Consider the following 24,714-nt stretch of genomic DNA (forward strand, 5'->3'; position numbering starts at 1 on the left):
GTTATCAACATGCAAAATATGAAACTATTCATTATAAGATGGCGGTATTTCAGTACTAATGCAAGATATATTTATTAATTAAGCAGCGTTTTGCACTTCTCGCCATATACAACGATATGTTTAACTATGTAGTAACTAGTGCGCTGTCAGGTCATACAGTTCTATTTAACAAAAATTGGGAAATTCAGATAGTATCAACAACAATAAATACTCAGAACTTCTAAACTCCAATAATTAGATGGTTGGGGATGGGGGGGGGGGGTGGGGCGGGGCTGGCACATCTGACACAAGATGCTTAGCTACCTTGATATAAGATTTGAAGGAGGACCGACAATAGGTAAGGCCATTGAATGTGAGATTGTCACGAATCCAACGCGGACGAACATGTAAAAGTTACTGAGTTCTCGAGTATTTCTGTTACAAAAAACGTTGCGAAATTATCCACCTACTAAACGATGCACAACATCACTATGAATCAATCTTGGATGAAGAACCCACCCCACCCACCCGCCCCGCCACGCCCGCCCCGCCCACCCCACTGGGCGCGCGCCCACACGCACAAAAACACGCAAAATAATACAAAAATGATACACAGAAAGTTCAAAGTAAAATGTTAATCTTTGTAAAGTGATGTACGTTATAAGATTAATTATGCAAAAAAGGTAACTCTTTGGAATCGCTTTTTAAATCTCAACTACTATTTTGTTGCCAAGAATAGATGTCACAACGCCATTTACAAAATCATTATCTTTTAATTTCTCGAATTGCCGTAATTTGTTTCTCAGATATATCATTATATTTTTCTCCTCATTGAGGTCCTTAACCAATATAGAACTTCATTTTATTTACAAGTTCATTATGCTATGCAATTAGGTCCGTTGAATTGTCATTACGAGTCAGACAATTTAGTCCCCATTTTATCAAATATTTATTATTTGCCCCAGCTAAGGTCGTTTTGCAGAAACCAAGGTAATTAAACCTTGGTAAAATTCACAACATTTTCACAACATTTGATAAAGGTTTGGCTTACCTTTAACCACAATTAAACATGTCAATGTTCTATAAAGAAACCTTTCAGCTCAGCTATAGCGATCGTGCGATTCGCCGATATTCTATCACTTTTCGCCACCGTGTTTGATTGACTGCCATTTTGTCATTTTTCATTCGATTTGGCTGAAATTTTGTCAGTGGTTTTGTGTGAGTTCAGTTGTCATACATGCGATCATATTTGATAAATTTGAAGATCACTTAAAATGTTGTAAATGTTACGTTTGAATGGTGGTGAACCAAAATTGTTCAGGAATACGACCCCAAAACAGGGTTTTCCCCACTTTGTAATATTTATATTGAAATAACGATAAAGGTTGGCTTGCCCTCCCCCAACTTTGTAATATTATATATTGCAATAACGATAAAGGTTTGGCTTACCTCCCCCCCCCCCCCACTTTGTAATATTTATATTACTATAACGATAAAGGTTTGGCTTACCTTCCCCCACTTTGTAATATTTATATTACTATAACGATAAAGGTTTGGCTTACCTCACCCACTTTGTAATATTTATATTGAAATAACAATAAAGGTTTGGCTTACCTTACCTCCCCCCCCCCCCACTTTGTAATATTTATATTACTATAACGATAAAGGTTTGGCTTACCTTCCCTCCCCCCCCCCCACTTTGTAATATTTATATTACTATAACGATAAAGGTTTGGCTTCCCTCTCCCCACTTTGTAATATTATATAAAGGTTTGGCTTACCTCCCCCACTTTGTAATATTTATATTGAAATAACGATAAAGGTTTGGCTTACCTTCCCCCCACTTTGTAATATTTATATTACTATAACGATAAAGGTTTGGCTTACCTTCCCCCAACTTTGTAATATTTATATTGAAATAACGATAAAGGTTTGGCTTACCTCACCCTACTTTGTAATATTTATATTACAATAACGATAAAGGTTTGGCTTACCACCCCCCCCCCCCACTTTGTAATATTTATATTTCAATAACGATAAAGGTTTGGCTTCCCTTCCCCAACTTTGTAATATTTATATTACTATAACGATAAAGGTTTGGCTTACCTTCCCCCAACTTTGTAATATTTATATTGCAATAACGATAAAGGTTTGGCTTCCCTCCCCCCACTTTGTAATATTTATATTGAAATAACGATAAAGGTTTGGCTTACCTTCCCCCAACTTTGTAATATTTATATTGCTATAACGATAAAGGTTTGGCTTACCTTGTGGATTTGTAGAAGTCTGCGTAGATCGTTTCACACTTTGAAATTCTCCCTGACCAAAATGGAAATATTATTGTCACGTTAGTATATATATAACATTATCAACCACACGTTAATCTTGAACGATATTACGTATTCATTTATTGACCAATCAAAATGATATTATCAAACACCAGAACTGACGTCAGCGATATCAGAGTTCGTTCAGATTGTGTAATTAAAGTTACGAAAGTTGTTACGATATTTCAAGCGGTGTCTTTTTTCGAGTTTCAAATAAAAGTCACATTTAATTTATTCCGAGTTTTTAATGCCAGCACCAACTTTAATAAAAACAAGAATTATATTATATTTGTTTTCTTTTGCTACATTACCACGTTTGATTTTATTTGTTCATTTTGCTGAGATTTTTGGCATTATTTCTTTTTGTCATCTATATGCTCTCTTTGTTTTCTCCCTTTGTTTAAACATTAGATAAAACAAAAGGATTTGACAGCATAGCCACAATTTCTTCACGTTTATGTTTGGATGTTGACTTCGATTGCCTTTTACATAATATGTGAATTAAACAGTTAAACATTATGCTAGGCGAAAAGTAAAGTTTTATGATAAAAGTTGGCCGCAAGTGATTACAGTATGCCGTAATTTTACCGTTTATATATGTTTTTAACATTCCAATCATTCAATAAAGCAGTTGATGTCTACATTGAAATGAATCAATTAAATATATCTATTGAGATGGAGCTATCCCCAAGTGTAAAATGATCTCTCAATTGTGTAGTTAACATGCAGCAATATATGACAATAGTTACTAGTTTCATGTCAAACTGAGAATACCTATATATATATATATAGTTATATATATAGTTATGGATATCGTTATAACAACCGATATGTATTTCGTTGTACTTCAGATAACTTGTTGAGAAAATTAGGAAACAAACCGGGTGTTATAAAATCTAGGTAGTTCTAGTAATTAATACTTAGTAACGTTATCCAACATCTTCAATTCGTCCTCTTTTAACATTATTTGTTTAAGTTTGTTATCATCGCAATACTAAGTATATTCATTCTGTCGTACTGTAATGTTGTAAATCATTCATATCGTGAAAGCTAAAAACAAACTAGATGCCTGCTTTATGTGGTGGAAGAATTTTTTCGACTGAAATTACCTTTTTTTTTTAAAGCTTATTGCTAATTCCAATCTTCCAAGTTGTTTAATGTTTTTCAAGGAAACATAAAACATATATACGTTTGTCATCTTTAAAAGTCAATTATAAGTTTACCCAAAAAAAATTTGAAGAAAAAAGAGACTTTGTTTCTAATTTTCTTTTAACCTCATTTCTCTTTCCTGAGAAAGGAACTAGTTTCAATCATATTCTAGGTTGTTCTTCTTTAAGAAAATGTAGGTCTGGAAGCTGTCAAGAGTATTTTAAAAGGCCAATTATGCGCTCATCAATTTCAAAGAAAGAAACACGAAGAAACAAAAGACAACTAGAGTGAAGAAAAAACAACACTTAAAAGTCTCCTTTTTTTTCCTGTTGCATATAAACAGCTCGCAAAAGGTCACGGTTTTAATTGGGTATAATATGATATTCATTAATATTAAAATAATATACATAATAGGGGTGGCTAAGATGCACTTATACTCTACTTAACAAATAAAAAAAATAGTCACACATACACACACATACAAACATATATATATATATGACATGCATACTATGTTGTATTATGACATACATGCTATGTTGTATTATGACATACATGCTATGTTGTATTATGAAATGCATGCTATGTTGTATTATGACATGCATGCTATGTTGTATTATGACATGCATGCTATGTTGTGTTATGACATGCATGCTATGTTGTATTATGACATGCATGCTATGTTGTATTATGACATGCAGGCTATGTTGTATTATGACATGCAGGCTATGTTGTGTTATGACATGCATGCTATGTTGTGTTATAACATGCGTACTATATTTTATAATGGCATGCATACTATGTTGTATTATGACATACATGCTATGTTGTATTATGACATACATGCTATGTTGTGTTTTAACATGCATACTATGTTTTATTATGGCATGCATACTATGTTGTATTATGACATACATACTATGTTGTATTATGACATGCATGCTATGTTGTATTATGACATGCATGCTATGTTGTAATATGACATACATGCTATGTTGTATTAGAACATGCATGCTACGTTGTATATTAACATGCTTACTATGTTGTATTATGACATACATGCTATGTTGTATTATGACATACATGCTATGTTGTATTATGACATGCATGCTATGTTGTATTATGACATGTACCCTGTGTTGTATAATGACAAACATACTATGTTGTATTATGACATGCATGCTATGTTGTATTATGACATGCAGGCTATGTTGTGTTATAACATGCGTACTATATTTTATAATGGCATGCATACTATGTTGTATTATGACATACATGCTATGTTGTATTATGACATACATGCTATGTTGTGTTTTAACATGCATACTATGTTTTATTATGGCATGCATACTATGTTGTATTATGACATACATACTATGTTGTATTATGACATGCATGCTATGTTGTATTATGACATGCATGCTATGTTGTAATATGACATACATGCTATGTTGTATTATGACATGCATGCTATGTTGTATTATGACATGCATACTATGTTGTATTATGACATGCATGCTATGTTGTATTAGAACATGCATGCTATGTTGTATATTAACATGCTTACTATGTTGTATTATGACATGCATGCTATGTTGTATTATGACATACATGCTATGTTGTGTTATGACATGCATGCTATGTTGTATTATGACATGCATGCTATGTTGTATTAGAACATGCAAGCTATGTTGTGTTATAACATGCATACTATGTTTTATAATGGCATGCATACTATGTTGTATTATGACATGCATGCTATGTTGTATTATGGCATGCATACTATGTTGTATTATGACATGCATGCTATGTTGTGTTATGACATGCATACAATGTTGTGTTATGACATGCATGCTATGTTGTATAATGACATGCATGCTATGTTGTATTATGACATGCATGCTATGTTGTATTATGACATGCATACTATGTTGTATTATGACATACATGCTATGTTGTATTATGACATACATGCTATGTTGTGATTTAACATGCATACTATGTTTTATTATGGCATGCATACTATGTTGTATTATGACATGCATGCTATGTTGTATTATGACATGCATGCTATGTTGTGATATGACATACATGTTCTGTTGTATTAGAACATGCATGCTATGTTGTATAATAACATGCTTACTATGTTGTATTATGACATGCATGCTCTGTTGTATTATGACATACATGCTATGTTGTATTAGAACATGCAAGCTACGTTGTGTTATAACATGCATACTATGTTTTATAATGGCATGCATACTATGTTGTATTATGACATGCATGCTATGTTGTATTATGACATGCATGCTATGTTGTATTATGACATGCATGCTATGTTGTATTATGACATACATGCTATGTTGTATTAGAACATGCAAGCTACGTTGTGTTATAACATGCATACTATGTTTTATAATGGCATGCATACTATGTTGTATTATGACATGCATGCTATGTTGTATTATGACATGCATGCTATGTTGTATTATGACATGCATGCTATGTTGTATTATGACATGCATGCTATGTTGTATTATGACATGCATGCTATGTTGTATTATGACATGCATACTATGTTGTATTATGACATGCATACTATGTTGTATTATGACATGCATACTATGTTGTATTATGACATGCATGCTATGTTGTATTATGACATGCATGCTATGTTGTATTATGACATGCATGCTATGTTGTATTATGACATGCATACTATGTTGTATTATGGCATACATGCTATGTTGTATTAGAACATGCACACTATGTTGTGTTATAACATACACACTGTAATGTATTATAACATGCACACTGTGTTGTATTATAACATGCACACTGTGTTATGTTATAACATGCATACTATGTTTTATTATGACATGCAAGCTATGTTTTATTATGACATGCATGCTATGTAGTGTTATGACATGCATGCTATGTTGTATTATGACATGCATGCTATGTTGTATTATGATATGCATAAAATGTTGTATTTATGACATTCATGCTATGTTGTATAATGAAATACATGCTATGTTGTCCTCTGTTGTATTATGACATGCATGCTCTGTTGTATTATGACATGCATGCTATGTTGTATTATGACATGCATGCTCTGTTGTATTATGACATGCATGCTATGTTGTATTAGGACATGCATGCTATGTTGTATTATGACAAACATGCTATGTTGTATTATGACATGCATGCTATGTTGTGTTATGACATGCATGCTATGTTGTATAATGACATACATGCTATGTTGTATTATGACATACATGCTATGTTGTATTATGACATGCATGCTATGTTGTGTTATGACATGCATGCTATGTTGTATTATGACATGCATACTATGTTGTATTATGACATGCGTGCTATGCTGTGTTATGACATGCATGCTATGTTGTATTATGACATGCATGCTGTGTTGTATTATGACATACATGCTACGTTGTATTATGACATGTATGCTATGTTGTGTTATGACATGCATACTATGTTGTATTATGACATGCATGCTATGTTGTGTTATGACATGCATGCTATGTTGTGTTATGACATGCATACTATGTTGTATTATGACATGCGTGCTATGCTGTGTTATGACATACATGATACGTTGTATTATGACATGCATGCTATGTTGTGTTATGACATGCATACTATGTTGTATTATGACATGCATGCTATGTTGTGTTATGACATGCATGCTATGTTGTATAATGACATACATGCTATGTTGTATTATGACATGCGTGCTATGCTGTGTAATGACATGCATGCTAGTATGTTGTATTATGACATACATGCTATGTTGTATTATGACATGCATGCTATGTTGTATTATGACATGCATGCTATGTTGTATTATGATATGCGTAAAATGTTGTATTTATGACATTCATGCTATGTTGTATAATGAAATACATGCTATGTTGTCCTCTGTTGTATTATGACATGCATGCTCTGTTGTATTATGACATGCATGCTATGTTGTATTAGGACATGCATGCTATGTTGTATTATGACAAACATGCTATGTTGTATTATGACATGCATGCTATGTTGTGTTATGACATGCATGCTATGTTGTATAATGACATACATGCTATGTTGTATTATGACATACATGCTATGTTGTATTATGACATGCATGCTATGTTGTGTTATGACATGCATGCTATGTTGTATTATGACATGCATACTATGTTGTATTATGACATGCGTGCTATGCTGTGTTATGACATGCATGCTATGTTGTATTATGACATGCATGCTGTGTTGTATTATGACATACATGCTACGTTGTATTATGACATGCATGCTATGTTGTGTTATGACATGCATACTATGTTGTATTATGACATGCATGCTATGTTGTGTTATGACATGCATGCTATGTTGTGTTATGACAAGCATACTATGTTGTATTATGACATGCGTGCTATGCTGTGTTATGACATACATGATACGTTGTATTATGACATGCATACTATGTTGTATTATGACATGCATGCTATGTTGTGTTATGACATGCATGCTATGTTGTATAATGACATACATGCTATGTTGTATTATGACATGCGTGCTATGCTGTGTTATGACATGCATGCTAGTATGTTGTATTATGACATACATGCTATGTTGTATTATGACATGCATGCTATGTTGTATTATGACATGCATGCTATGTTGTATTATGACATACATGATACGTTGTATTATGACATGCATGCTATGTTGTGTTATGACATGCATACTATGTTGTATTATGACATGCATGCTATGTTGTATTATGACATACATGCTATGTTGTATTATGACATGCATGCTATGTTGTGTTATGACATGCATACTATGTTGTATTATGACATGCGTGCTATGCTGTGTTATGACATGCATGCTATGTTGTATTATGACATACATGCTATGTTGTATTATGACATGCATGCTATGTTGTGTTATGACATGCATGCTATGTTGTATTATGACATGCGTGCTATGCTGTGTTATGACATGCATGCTATGTTGTATTATGACATGCATGCTATGTTGTATTATGACATGCATGCTACGTTGTATTATGACATACATGCTACGTTGTATTATGACATGCATACTATGTTGTGTTATGACATGCATACTATGTTGTATTATAACATACATGCTATGTTGTATTATGACATACATGCTACGTTGTATTATGACATGCATGCTATGTTGTGTTATGACATGCATACTATGTTGTATTATGACATACATGCTATGTTGTATTATGACATACATGCTACGTTGTATTATGACATGCATGCTATGTTGTGTTATGACATGCATACTATGTTGTATTATGACATGCATGCTATGTTGTGTTATGACATGCATACTATGTTGTATTATGACATACATGCTATGTTGTATTATGACATACATGCTACGTTGTATTATGACATGCATGCTATGTTGTATTATGACATGCATACTATGTTGTATTATGACATACATACTATGTTTTATTATGACATACATACTATGTTTTATTATGACATACATGCTACGTTGTATTATGACATGCATGCTATGTTGTATTATGACATGCATACTATGTTGTATTATGACATGCATGCTATGTTGTATTATGACATGCATGCTATGTTGTATTATGACATGCATACTATGTTGTATTATGACATACATACTATGTTTTATTATGACATACATGCTATGTTGTATTATGACATACATGCTACGTTGTATTATGACATGCATGCTATGTTGTATTATGACATGCATACTATGTTGTATTATGACATACATACTATGTTGTATTATGACATGCATGCTATGTTGTATTATGACATGCATACTATGTTGTATTATGACATACATACTATGTTGTATTATGACATGCATGCTATGTTGTGTTATGACATACATGCTACGTTGTATTATGACATGCATGCTATGTTGTATTATGACATGCATACTATGTTGTATTATGACATGCATGCTATGTTGTATTATGGCATGCATGCTATGTTGTATTATGACATGCAGGCTATGTTGTATTATGACATGCATGCTATGTTGTATTATGAAATGCATGCTATGTTGTATTATGACATGCATACTATGTTGTATTATGAAATGCATACTATGTTGTATTATGACATACATGCTACGTTGTATTATGACATGCATGCTATGCTGTATTATGACATGCATGCTATGTTGTATTATGAAATGCATGCTATGTTGTATTATGACATGCATACTATGTTGTATTATGAAATGCATACTATGTTGTATTATGACATACATGCTACGTTGTATTATGACATGCATGCTATGTTGTATTATGACATGCATACTACGTTGTATTATGACATACATGCTACGTTGTATTATGACATGCATGCTATGTTGTATTATGACATGCATGCTATGTTGTATTATGACATGCATACTATGTTGTATTATGAAATGCATGCTATGTTGTATTATGACATGCATACTATGTTGTATTATGACATGCATGCTATGCTGTATTATGACATGCATGCTATGTTGTATTATGACATGCATGCTATGTTGTATTATGACATGCATGCTATGTTGTATTATGACATGCATACTATGTTGTATTATGACATACATGCTATGTTGTATTATGACATGCATGCTATGTTGTATTATGACATGCATGCTATGTTGTATTATGAAATGCATGCTATGTTGTATTATGACATGCATACTATGTTGTATTATGAAATGCATACTATGTTGTATTATGACATACATGCTACGTTGTATTATGACATGCATGCTATGCTGTATTATGACATGCATGCTATGTTGTATTATGAAATGCATGCTATGTTGTATTATGACATGCATACTATGTTGTATTATGAAATGCATACTATGTTGTATTATGACATACATGCTACGTTGTATTATGACATGCATGCTATGTTGTATTATGACATGCATACTACGTTGTATTATGACATACATGCTACGTTGTATTATGACATGCATGCTATGTTGTATTATGACATGCATGCTATGTTGTATTATGACATGCATACTATGTTGTATTATGAAATGCATGCTATGTTGTATTATGACATGCATACTATGTTGTATTATGACATGCATGCTATGCTGTATTATGACATGCATGCTATGTTGTATTATGACATGCATGCTATGTTGTATTATGACATGCATACTATGTTGTATTATGAAATGCATGCTATGTTGTATTATGACATGCATACTATGTTGTATTATGACATGCATGCTATGCTGTATTATGACATGCATGCTACGTTGTATTATGACATGCATGCTATGTTGTATTATGACATGCATGCTATGTTGTATTATGACATGCATACTATGTTGTATTATGAAATGCATGCTATGTTGTATTATGACATGCATACTATGTTGTATTATGACATGCATGCTATGCTGTATTATGACATACATGCTACGTTGTATTATGACATGCATGCTATGCTGTATTATGACATGCATGCTATGTTGTATTATGAAATGCATGCTATGTTGTATTATGACATGCATACTATGTTGTATTATGAAATGCATGCTATGTTGTATTATGACATGCATGCTATGTTGTATTATGACATGCATGCTATGTTGTATTATGACATGCATACTATGTTGTATTATGAAATGCATGCTATGTTGTATTATGACATGCATGCTATGTTGTATTATGACATACATGCTACGTTGTATTATGACATGCATGCTATGCTGTATTATGACATGCATGCTATGTTGTATTATGAAATGCATGCTATGTTGTATTATGACATGCATACTATGTTGTATTATGACATACATGCTATGTTGTGTTATGACATGCATACAATGTTGTATTATGACATGCATGCTATGTTCTATTATGACATGCATGCTATGCTGTATTATGACATACATACAATGTTGTATTTATGACATTACGCTATGTTGTATTATGACATACATGCTATGTTGTATTATGGGTGATTGGACAACTCCCCCCTGGACGATTACCCCCCGGACAATTACCCCCAGACAACTCCCCCCTGGACAATTACCCCCCGGACAATTCCCACCCAGACAATTCCCACCCTGGACAGTTCCCACCCCAGACAATTCCCCCCGGACAATTCCCATCACGGACGACTTCCCCCCGGACAATTACCCCCCCGGTCAATAACCCTCCCGGACAATTTCCCCCCGGACTATTCCCCCCCCCCCGGACAATTTCCCCCTGACAATAGCCCAAAGAAAATTGTCAATCGGGAGCACCCAATTGGGACGATTTTATTACGCTAAGTACCAATAAAAACTGTGCGTGTGAACGATACTATTTTATATTAGCATAACCAACAGGTCCAACTCACTTGAGAAAAAATATTCACTAAGTTAAAGATACGAACAACGCGTATCTTTGTGCGAGATTCTCGTGCATTAGTGATATATTTATTTATTTCCGCTTTCTGTGTGTTAACCATGTCTGCCCTGTAGAGACTGACTTTCGCTTAATTTTTTCAACATAAAGGAGTGAGATATGGGTTTACTTTGGTCTACTTACATAGAGATCTGAATAACCACTTTCGTCCTGTCACGCTACCAATGTAATAATTTTGTAATGTAGTAAAACATACGAACACCGTTGAATTGAAAAGCTTAAATAGCAAAACGACTGTAGTTTAGGAGACAAAGTACCAAAACACTTTCTTGTTTCGCGTGCATTGTGTATACTATAGCTTAACTGACACAATGATAATATTTTGGGCGTCAATTTGGTAAATTTTTGGAAAAAGAGATTTGGTGCGCTTCGCGCGCACTAGCTGTATTGATACTGTGAGAATTAATTACTCCTTGCACATGCATGTTAGCTAGATAACCTTAACATTTTCTGCGCACTTCGCGCGCACTTTAGCTGCATTTGTTTCCGGGTAGAGGCTTTTATTTGAATCTTTTTTATGCCTTGCCAGAGGCAAAAGGAATATATGCATTCACGCATGTGTGTGTGCGTGTGTCTGTCTGTGACGCCGGCTTGTAATCACGATAACTGAACGATGCAGATCCGATCGGTCTCATACTTGGTGGGTAGGTTACCTATAATGAGTAGATGGTCCCAATCTCATTAATATATATTAAAAAGTGGACGGACTCCGTATCTCGGCAATCAAATGGATGATTTGTTCAAACTTGTTTGGTAGCATTGGTAGGAGGTGGGGTACATGCGTATGTTAATACCTTATCGCATCTCATTGATATTCATGAGGGGCGGAGCCAAATGTAATTTCGTTGAAAATTGCTCGTAATCACGCTAAGTCAATGACGCAAAGTTTGATCTCATTCCCATACTTGGGAATAGTGAGTAGGTGGTCCCTATTGTTTGTGGTGCCAATATCATTAAAATTCATGACTGGGTGGGGCTTCGAACAATTTCTTTAAATGATACTATCTCGGCAACCGTCTGTCCGATTTTGTTCAAACTTATTTTGGTGGCATTGGTGGGAGGTGTGGGTACATGTGTAGGTTAGAACCCTACTGCATCTCATTAATATTTTTGAGGGGCGTGGCCAAATGTAGTTTCGATGAAAATTGCTCAGAACCACTTTTTGATTCCTTGCCAGAGGCGGAAGATGTGCATGCGTGATCAATAGGGTTCTTCTACTCAGTATGGCGCATCTATGTACCAAGTATGACTTCAATCCAACATGCCATTGTTGAGTTATCGTGTTTACGAGCTAAGGGCGTCACATACACACACACACACTCTCCGCCCGCATGAATGCATAAGTTACGACTGTCACCGAAACCAAAACTGAAATCTCCTGTTGCACACCACCAATTTTACTGGAATAATAGTCTTAACCCCGCCTACATCGGCTGTCAATCAATCGTCGAAATTTCCGAGGAAGGGGATTGCCCGGGGGGAAATTGTCCGGGGGGAAATTGTCATGGGTGGGAATTGTCCGGAGTGGGAATTGTCCGGGGGGCAATTGTCAGGGTTTGCAATTGTCCGGGTGGAAATTGTCCGGTGGGCAAATGTCAGGGTTGGGAATTGTCCGGGTGGGAATTGTCCGAGGGGGAATCGTCCGGGGGGTAATAGTCCGGGGGGAAATCGTCCAGGGGGGAATTGTCCGGGAACCGTATTATGACATGCATGCTATGTTGTGTTATGACATGCATACTATGTTGTATTATGACATACATGCTATGTTGTGTTATGACATGCATGCTATGTTGTATTATGACATGCATACTGTGTTGTATTATGACATGCACGCTATGTTGTATTATGACATACATGCTATGTTTATTATGACATACATGCTATGTTGTATTATGACATGCATACTGTGTTGTATTATGACATGCATACTGTGTTGTGTTATGACATGCACACTGTGTTGTATTATGACATGCATACTTTGATGTATTATGCCTCGTGTACTATGTCGATTTCTCTATACTTCGTTCCATTTACATTCACTGTAGATAATAACATGCATACTATGTCGATGTAAATATTTTGATGTAAAATTTGCACTTGAATTATTTTCTTCTTACTTGACCGATTGATTGATTAACAATTCCAATGTTTTTCAAAAAGAAGTTTTAAAACGAATCAAACAATGCTGAAAATTCTCTTGCCTCGTAATTCGTTTTCGTCGAAATTGAAGTACAGTGATTAACTCTATTTACTAACGCACAGGTCACATTATCTCGGACAGATAACTCAGCATTTGGGTACTCAAAAATGAATTCATCTGAACTAATTCTCTAACGAATTCGTCATAACGGTAATGTGTAATCAATAGGCTTCGTCCGAGTTTTCAGAGCTCTCACGGATTGTTACTTTTCTCCGTTAAAAACCAGAAATAAGTCAAAATATTATAGAGAAAAGTGGCCGGGAGATGGGGGTGGCAAGCTTTCATAAGCACAATAACACGGTAAACGGCTGTTCCATAAATTCCATTGGGTTGTGAGGAATACCAAAGAATGCACAGCATATACTGTTGTCTTAATGACAAGTACGGGGAACGGACCCCCGGGGTGTGTCATTAATGGGGAAATGATTGCGCCACTGGGATAAGCTATAATGATTACTGCGCAGTGAGATACGTGAAATGTGTAATGACTGACGCATATAGTGAAATTCGTAATATGATAATTGTTATCCCTTAATCACGAAAGATCTACGTTTTATTAACAAAACTCTGATCAAATTGAATAAAATAAAATAAAAATATTTGTGAATGTATGCGTCAAATCTGGTATGCTCATATAAAAGTAACAGCATGAAGAGGTTGAGGTTGACATCAGATATGCATATGCATATGCATATGCTTTACCAGAGGGGAAAAATGGGGGCGAGTTCACGGTCATTAGGCAAACAAAATGCGTTCATTCACCGTACATATCATGCACATTGTACAGTCAACTGTAGCATGGAAGTTTGACATCGACATTATTACAAGAAAAAGTCACTTTATTTTCACCAAAAAGAGACCTGTTATTGTATACATTGTGGGTAAGCGCCGGAGTCTTAGGAAACAATTTCGCAACTACGTATAGTTTCTTAGGTTATACTTATCAGGGATTTGAGAATAATCTTGGTGCCAAGGAATTCAGCTTCATTGTCGATCGTAGGATGCAGGTTTGGGAATTACACTGTGATTCGCACTATCATATATCGGGCAGATGTTCTTGAGAGCAAAGGGGGACACTGGTACACCATTTGCAGGCGCGTATCCAGGATTTTCAAACCCGGGGGGCGCGAATTACTATCTAAGCGGAGCGCCACCATCGGTTGGCGCGCAGCGTACAAGAAAATTTCTTGTTTTGAACAACCCCCCCCCCCCAGATCACCGGAAACGGCACTTCTCGGGCTTGAAATGACCAACCAGATGTACACTTTTTGCCTGAGAACCAGGTATTTCCTAATAGTTTTTTTTTCCATCCATAACCTTTTTGAAGTTTGTCAACCCGGCACACATCATGTCCGACCTGATGGCATCTCCTGTGGGTCTTTGCTTTTGTAGGTGATTCTACGTCGCGGCCCACAATACCCGTCAGCCCCACTTTTCAAGGTTTTAAGCCCCATATTTGTTCAGAATTTGAAAATTCACATTTCTCGTGAATAAACTCACTTCAAAACATACCCATAATGTTGTACAAAATTTCATCTATGGACAACCAATATAGAAGAACTTCCTTCAACCCCTAACAGACCGGTCAAAATTGCACGAGTAGAGGGAAGTGTGATGCAGAATGTTGGTCAGATATTTTCGAAAATTCAGACACAGTTAATTTATTGGTGTACAAACATTAAAACCTGTTATAACGGCTATTATAAAACTTGGTTGAAGGAAATGAAAAAATAGCAGATATTTCCGAAAGCGAACACTACACACATAGGCGTAGGAGGCGCGGCGGCAGTGGCGGAGCTAGGGGTATTGGTCAGGAGTGGCGAGAATGGTCTGTAGGAGCGCTTTCGACACTATCTAAGCGGAGCGCCACCACTGGTTGGCGCGTAACGTACAGAAAATTTTTGAATAAAGATACTCCCTAGATCGCCGGAAATGACCCTTTCCGGGCCTGGCTAATTTGCAGATAAACGAAGAATAAGGTGTCATCGCCAAATTACACCAACAAAATGTGACAAATGTCAATAAGTAGATGAGAGAGAAGTAAAAAAGTTAATAATCTAGAATAAGTTAAAAGTCATAAAGAGCTGTAAAAGGCGCCAGCAGTCCATTTGAGTCCGTCAGGGGGGGGGGCATCCACCCCCCGACCGTATGGACGCTCCGCCACTGCGCGGCGGGGGTGCAGGCCCTAATTCGCCATTACTAATGTAAAAGAGAGTTTTGATATAATTGGACCTCCATGCTTTTTCTCCATCTACATGAGACATGTTGTTGTTTACATTAGCATCCCGCGAAATACTGCGCAATTTGAACGGACCGTACGGTACATGATGGCATGCGATGTAATAACCGATGCTTGCTTATATGATATTGACATGAACACGTGAAACACGTGAAACACGTGAAAATTGTTGGTTATTTTTTCAGGCAAGTCGGACAGTTTTGAGGCTTTTCATCCTGGAACGCCATTTTCATGCCCACTGATATGATGTGATATCTGCTGTTTGCGTTACAAATTCGAACAGGCGCGTAGCGAGGAATTTGCCAAGGGAGGGGCGAAGCCTGTAGGCAAATTATCTAAGCGTAGCGCCACGATAGGTTGGCGCGAAGTGTACAAGGAAATATTGGCCGAAAATGCCTCCCAGAACGCTGGAAATGGCACTACCCAGGACCATTTGTTAGCGCGAAGCGTACAAGCAAATTTTGGCCGAAAATGTCTCCCAGATCGCTGGAAATGACACTTCCCAGGCCTTGTAAGTTGCCTCTAAGCACTTTCTATTTTGAAATTACTTAGCGATATCATTTAAAAAAAATGCTGAATGGGGGGGGGGCGGGCGGTCGCCCCCATCCCAAAATGCGTCATGTTCCCCGACGACACGGTCGAGTTCGAGACTAGCCACAGTTGGTTTCATAGCACAATTCTACACACGCGTTATGATAGACCATATATAGTACATATATAGATCATTAGTGAGAGAGGAAAATGGAAACGTCAAAAAATGGAGTTGTCGGTGTGAGGGGTAGGGTGAGTCACACTTTTACGAAATCATTGATCCGTCACTGGCTACCCTTCAGCGCTGTAATGATGTCACTGTTCCTCTTTCTCTCCCCGGTGTCTTCGCGTTTTTCTTTTACTCCCTCCTTTTCTCCTTTTTCTCTCTTTCTTCTTTTTCTTTTCCCTTCCTTCCTCTCCTCCTCCTCTTTTTTCCCCTCTTTTTTCCTTTTTTCTTCTCTTTTTTTTCTCTCCTCTTTTTCTTACCCGGGGGGCGCGCGCCCCCAACGCCCCCCCCTGGATACGCACCTGATTTGTCAAGGGAGGTGAAGAGGTTAAGAGACCAACTTTAGCTTTTATGAGAGCGACCTCTGTAACTGGCCGATTTGTTGTGATACTTACAACTGCACAATGTTATTAACATTTGCTGCCAGTTACTATCCTAACATTGTTTAGAAAGTATACGTGCTCCATCTTCTTGATGTTAACTTTTGATAGTTCCTGTTATGGATAAGGAAAGCTGTGAACTTTCAAATGAAAGAAAAATTGTTACATTTGACGAATGTGCCGGGGTCAATTGTAACAGGCACGTGAGTCAATTGTAACGATGAAAAATGTTTATTGAAATAAAACACAGAAATGGGAAGTAAAGTAATGGAACTGTATTTTATTGTCTACAGAGTCTGTGAACTTCTTGCAAACAATATCTACCGGTAATAAAACGATAACAGTAGCACAAAAAGAGTAAAAATGAACTGAAAGATATGTGCCTTTTAATATTGAACTTAGGAAACTTTCAAACTGTGTATTCGTATTTTGTAAATTACATTTATGCAACAATGATATGCCCTTTACGTTAACCATGGGCATTTAATATGAAAGGACCTATTTGGGTTCGCGCTAGGCAAATTTGCTGTTAGCCTAACGTTCTCTTACAAGTAACGATGAAATTGTAGACTTACAGCCACATTCTTCCACATGCGCTTCATATATATATATATATATATATATATATATATATATATATATATATATATATATATATATATATATATATATATATATATATATATATATATATATATATATATATATATATATATATACAGCCAAAGGCACAACACGACATGTAGTGCATTAATCCATTCGATACAAGCAATTTGGTGATATTTGCTCTTCGTATATAGAAGATCTTCAAGATTAAAGATTGTAGGTATCCATGTATTTCAATATATGCAAATTCTCTCCCTTCAATCTTTGACAGTTTAAGGCTACCCTCCCTATGTAGGAAAGAGATTGGGAAGATGGAGGGCCAGGGTGTTATCAAAATATATTGATCTGAATCAAAATATAACCTCTGAAAGGAACAATCTGTACATCCTACTCGGAACAACCAACTTATGATCACGCCAAAGCTTAATTGTAATATAGAGTGCAGTTATATGGACAAAAGAAAACACTTCCTACGGATATGATTCCTTCCTGGAGATGGACAGGTCATATGGAGATCTCATAGCGAGGTCGTGGATAATTGGGTGGAGACACCCCCCCCCCATCCCCTCCCACCCCACACCTTTTAAATGTGTCTTTTGGGGGAAACGTTTGGAATTGAAAGAAACATGATAACACCTTACCCGGGCCATTCTCGTAATTGTGGTTACATTCTATTCCAGAAACCCAATCCCTGCAAAGACAGCCATTGACTATCTCGCACTATAGCATTGACGAGAACCTCAAACATGTGCTGTGTCTATCGCTGAACCACTAGCATCTGTTCTGTTAAACTTCAACCCCTTCCCTCCGCCTCCCAGCGCCTATGTGTGACATTCACTGCCTTCATTTCGATAAAATCTGCGTTCATTTCCTCTCCAAATTGAAATTGCTCAGTGATGATTTCGACTGATCTGCCACTGCATGTAGTTATGATACTTCAAAATACCGATCCATGGTTTCTTGATACCGATGAACTCTCAAAGCCCGTCCACTCACCTCCCCCTGTCCAACCACCCAACTCCCGGTGCCGGAGAGTCGATAGGCCTATATATAGTCAGTATATATAACGTTGTCTTTGTCACGATTTCAGCACCGTACTTGCTTATTTTCGCCACAGATTGGCACAAACGGTTATAATACCGTTCCGCGGCTAATCAGTGGAGATGGTGCACTTTCACTTTCCTATAAACACCCAGTTTCTCACGTTTCAGAAGCGAACGTTCAGAAGCGAACGATTCATAGTATAGGTATATAAATTATATATAATGTCCTTGTTCTGCTATTGATACGTATACATGTATATACATATATAAAATTCGAGGGTAACTCAATAGTGTGTGACACTGACATCTCATTCCGGGAATCTTTAAATCAGACCCCCTCTGAGGTAAAGCATGATGTTTGTCTCAAGAGAAGGCTTAAAAGGATACTTATCTGTTCTGAAAACCCATTTTTACAATTACCAATGTTAGCAACAACAAGTAATAATCTCTGATATCTTCTTCGTTAGTACTGAGGTATATTATTCTTGCTATAATTTAATCACGAATGACTTTACAAATAATTGTTATGTTATCAACATTTTGATGATGAGCTTTGTATAAACTTTACCAAAGGTTATTGCCGTTATAATGAATGTTCAGTGAGGAGTGTCGCCTGTTGCACAATCCTCACAGTTCATTGGCTCAAAGAAGCATGACGTCACTCAACAGTCACCCTTCAAAACATTCGATCATTCTCACAGTCTGGAATCAACCAACTAGTTGATATCGTTGAACAAAGAATATCTCGATATAATTTAAGCAAAACGAGGAATGAATATTGTCTCCTTTCCTGTTTCCTGGTTAAGTCGATAGAGTTATTGACCTCAGCCCTTCAATATGCTAGAAGAACTAAAAATGCTAATTGCTGTACTTTATATTTTCATTCCTGAATGTCTCCAGTTAATTGAATCTACCAGAAATAACTACTGAAATAGCGCAGCCAAACTTTAACAAACAATGCATAAGCGGCGTACACGTCAGTGTAATTCAAGTGTTATGTATTATTTAAGTGTTATGTGTTATTTAAGTGTTATATGATAACTGCCAGACAGATGGTACTACACGACTGGTCGGTGAAAGTTCCGATTAGTTACCTGTTATGGATTTCACTAATAAGGTTAGCCATGTGAAAGACCTTTGTAATGATCTAATCTATGATACAATTCGGGTATAGCGCCACCTTCTTAGTGCGTATCATTATGTAAATTCTTCGGCTGATATGCTACGTATGTGTTTATTTCATCAAAGAGTTTGAGTTCAAAAATCCTACCTTGTCTTCTCACCTATCCGTATTTATTACAAATTTCATATTCTTAAAACAGAAATAATAAAATGTTTCTTGATCGAGGTTGTGCTTTATGTCATATTTTAATTGAAAGGTAGCCGTATGACGTCATGAATATTCCGTAAAGAACTGAACACTTTGCGTAGCCGACGACCTACATGCGCCCCTCCTCATTTCCTGTAATATTTACCCCACTAAGCTTATAAAGATAAATGAAACTAAATTATTACAAAGAATTGTCTGTTAATTGGCATATATAGGTTATTTATATATAAAAGTAAGACAGGGCCTGACGTTTCGATCCTAGCAGGATCTTCTTCAGAGGCTGAATTAATTTTAATAATAATAATCGATTCAGCCTTTGAAGAAGATCCTACTAGGATCGAAACGTCAGGCCCTCTTACTTTTACACATTCTAATACACGGGCTCTCTAGAGGATAAGCAGTTTGCTAACAGTTTTATTTTATTTTGATATTTATATATAGTTTAAGAATGCCGATTAATTAAATTTAGCGGGCTGCAAAACCAAGGGATGCAAAAGTTAAATACCTTACTGATATATTATTTGATATTTCTTACCCATTCATCCACACCCTCACTATGAATTATCCGAAGGGAAATTTTTTTTTTTTTTTTTTTTTTGTGAGGGATATATGCGTATAGGAACTGTGTGCTTTGGTTTTATGGAAATACCCTTTCTGTAGGATATATTCTTATTAATTTAAGCCTAACTGTGTTCATAAGGTGTATTTCTCGGAAGTGTAATGGATATCAATCTTTCTCTCATCGAAAGTGAGGTCTCCTGGAATAATTTCCCCGTTCTATTAAGGAATTTATTCCCTTACATCACATTGATTTTTCTCTTTCATCATTATTAGCTTAATTTATAATACTTCTACTACTAATAATATTTTGAGGATTATTTTCCCCCTCCCCATCACCACCTTATCCCCTCCCCGCTCTCCGCTCTAACTCCCCTGCCAGATAAACGCAATTTCGCTTGCGGGATATACTCAAATCTCAAAATTACAAGTTTTTACATGTTGTTTCCTTTCGTTATAGTAACTCAACTTCTACAGTACTCAGGTACTGCAAAACCGATTGTATGCAGCGTATATAGAGCGACCAGTACCAGTAATTAGTTGTGGCATCTCATCACTGATTGACGCTTAGGAAGTACAAAGGGCAACCCACGTGTAGAGGCATACAATCATCATTAATGAGCTTGACTAGGAGTTATGACGTGTATGTTTTCAGCAATCGAAATTGCGTTAATCTGACAGGGGAGTTAGAGCGGAGAGCGGGGAGGGGATATGGTGGTGATGGGGAGGGGGAAATAATCCTCAAAATATTATTAGTGTTAGTAGTATTATAAATTAAGCTAATAATGATGAAAGAGAAAAATCAGTGTGATGTAAGGAATAAATTCCTTAATTATTCCAGCAGACCTAACTTTCGATGGGAAAAAGATTGACCATGGGAGGAACCACAGAGAAACCCCAAAGCCTCAAGAAAAAATGGATCATCTGTAGTTTAATGTTTTCCGACAGAAGGGCACATTTGAATTTTGTTATATGTTTCAACAAAATAGAGCAATGTTTAATTACAAAACTGGAAAGTGGGTATTCTCTTTACCAATAAGGACACTTCTAATTTTCAAAATGGGCACTTTAATTTTATTCACAAAACGGGGTTGGGGTTGGGTTTGGGGGTTAGGGGTTGGGGTGGGGGTTGGGGTGGTGGTACGTGCCCTTTTTGTCCCATCGCACCCAGCAGCCCCAGTTAAAATCTTAGCAGTCACCGTGTGGATATTTTCAAGTGCCATGATATTCCAAACCATCATGTATCATATGGTGATTAGTTATCATAGGATAACCCATGGCGAAGAGTTCTATCATCTTTGTCTATAGGGAGTGTCAGGTTACGAGTTTGCTTTATAAATATGTGAACAGCGCCACCGAGTATTTGACTCAGTAATAACATATACCATTCTTGTTAATGTTCCCGTGCACTTGAGGCCCCATGACGACAGTGTATGACGTCAATTCGAAACGTCATGTTTCGAATTGGGGGGATCACATATAACATGATGATGTTACTGAAAGACAACCGATCTCATATCAATTGTAAAGTGAATGTTACTTAAGGTTACTGACCACTTTCCGTCATGGTTTCTGCTAAGCAATACCGTACTACACTGCTAGAAAGCTATACCCTTCGATACGCAATTTTATAAAATGTTAGATTTATAGCTCCGGATTCTTGCGCGAAGACAGTCAACCTATTTGCCAAATATTGTGTTTACTTCATTTATAACTATTTCCATCTACTACATACGAATAAATGACAAATGCATTTCATACTTGGTTGAAAGGTAAAACTATTACCATCTGTTTGTCTAATGACATTTAGGAGGGAGAGCAAACTAAAGAAAATGCATAATTAAGAAGATAACAATTTTCCGCGTCATGTTATTTGTTAAATTGATACAAGTTTAAAGTATCTCCGCTTAAGCGGAAGAAGACATTGAAACGTTAAAAGGAGAACTTTAGAAAGCTCCTTCTGTTACTTTAATTCAGATTCAATTGAATACGTAAAATACAATTATTATTAGCAAACAACTCCGAGGGCTTTTGAATGAAATAATACAGCATTACATAAAAAAAAATTGTGGGACACAAAATTTTCGCCATTTGATTCAACGGTCGATTTGTAGCGAGTGAAGGTTACCCAATGATGTGTGATTGTAACATTGCTGCACAGTTTATATATAATGCAGCATATAGCTTTAAACATGGCCTGCTATACTGTCATCATAAATTATATGTTAAATAACGATGAAACAGGGAGGCAAAATCAAAAGTATTGTACCACCGTAAGTGATAATGTAACGTTGCTTATGACCATTCGATAAAATTGATAGATAAGGCAATCCATTTAAGCGGAAGAAAATGTTTTGGTTTAACTTTTTATTTATTTTCTTTATCAGTTTTTCTACCATCTGAAAATTGTCTCCGTTAATATCGCGTGCAAACGACTTAATTGTTTCTTAGCAGATTAGTGTTCCGCAGTTCTGGTCACTTTTATCATGCTGTATAAGGTACCTGCTACCTATTAATTAAAGGGACTAATTTCCAACTGTTTTAAAAGTCATCTTTGAAAAGAAACACGAAGGGCAATTTTATTACCAGCTGTCTTCGACGATGGCCCCCCATGGATTCCGTGGAGAGCATCTGATTTCAGAAAATGTTAAAACAAGTAGAGAGAGTAATGCCATTAAGGTACCTTGCAACCCCATGTACTTATATATCAACGTTCCAATGACGACGTGGGGTTTAACTATATTCATTATCTCAGCTCAGTCTCCAGACTTAGCAATGAAAAACAGTCTATGCTTGAATAAGGAGACAGGCATGAATATGACATTTAGAACCTTTGCGAATTTGACAGCTTTCCTCTTCCACGTGTCTCCCTCATCCCCCCCATCCCAACTCACCCCCCCCCCACCTCACCCCTAACCCCAACCCACACCAAGCACATCTTGGTTTGTCTGCTTGGAAACGGCGTTCTTAAAAAAGGATTAAACTGAATACACTTGCAGTAAAATTTTCTCTCACCCTTAAATATACTTGGAGAGGAATTCTTCCGTAAGGTTGTCATAATAATAACGGGACAAAATATGCTAATCTTGGCATTGTCTGTTGCTCTTGACTTATATGAACTGTCGTCAAAATTGTTACATATTCTAAAAACAAAATGTTCTAAAACAGTTGTAAAAAGAGACGTTAAGTAGGGATTCTTGCATATACCAAAGAGATGTCCGCAAATATCCTATAAACGGTACGTTATACAATGAAATCGGGGTCTTTTGTAAAGTCAGTATAAAACGTAAGAGTGCAAAATTTAGAGTTAAAAGAAAATCATTATTGTGAGCTATTTTTCAAGACACTATAGGCTACAACTGTTTTATATCAATGCTACATTTGTTTTTGTTTTTATGAAACAATCACGTTACGGCTATTGAAACGAAAAACACGAATTGTCAATTATTGCATTGGATCCCTAAGGAGCAACTGTGATCTATCATATTTATTACTTCTGACGATCACAATCATTTCTGTTCCAAGGATAATCAAGAAAGTAAGTCTTCAGGTGGGGTAAGATCCGATTACGAACCGGTCTCAATGGGCGTGGGCGTGTCCCCTTTGTCTCACGCTAAGCATAAAGACTAAATTATTTTGTCAATTAACAAAT

This window comes from Apostichopus japonicus, chromosome 17 (genome assembly GCF_037975245.1).
Source record: "Apostichopus japonicus isolate 1M-3 chromosome 17, ASM3797524v1, whole genome shotgun sequence".
NCBI classification, from domain to species: Eukaryota; Metazoa; Echinodermata; class Holothuroidea; order Aspidochirotida; family Stichopodidae; genus Apostichopus; species Apostichopus japonicus.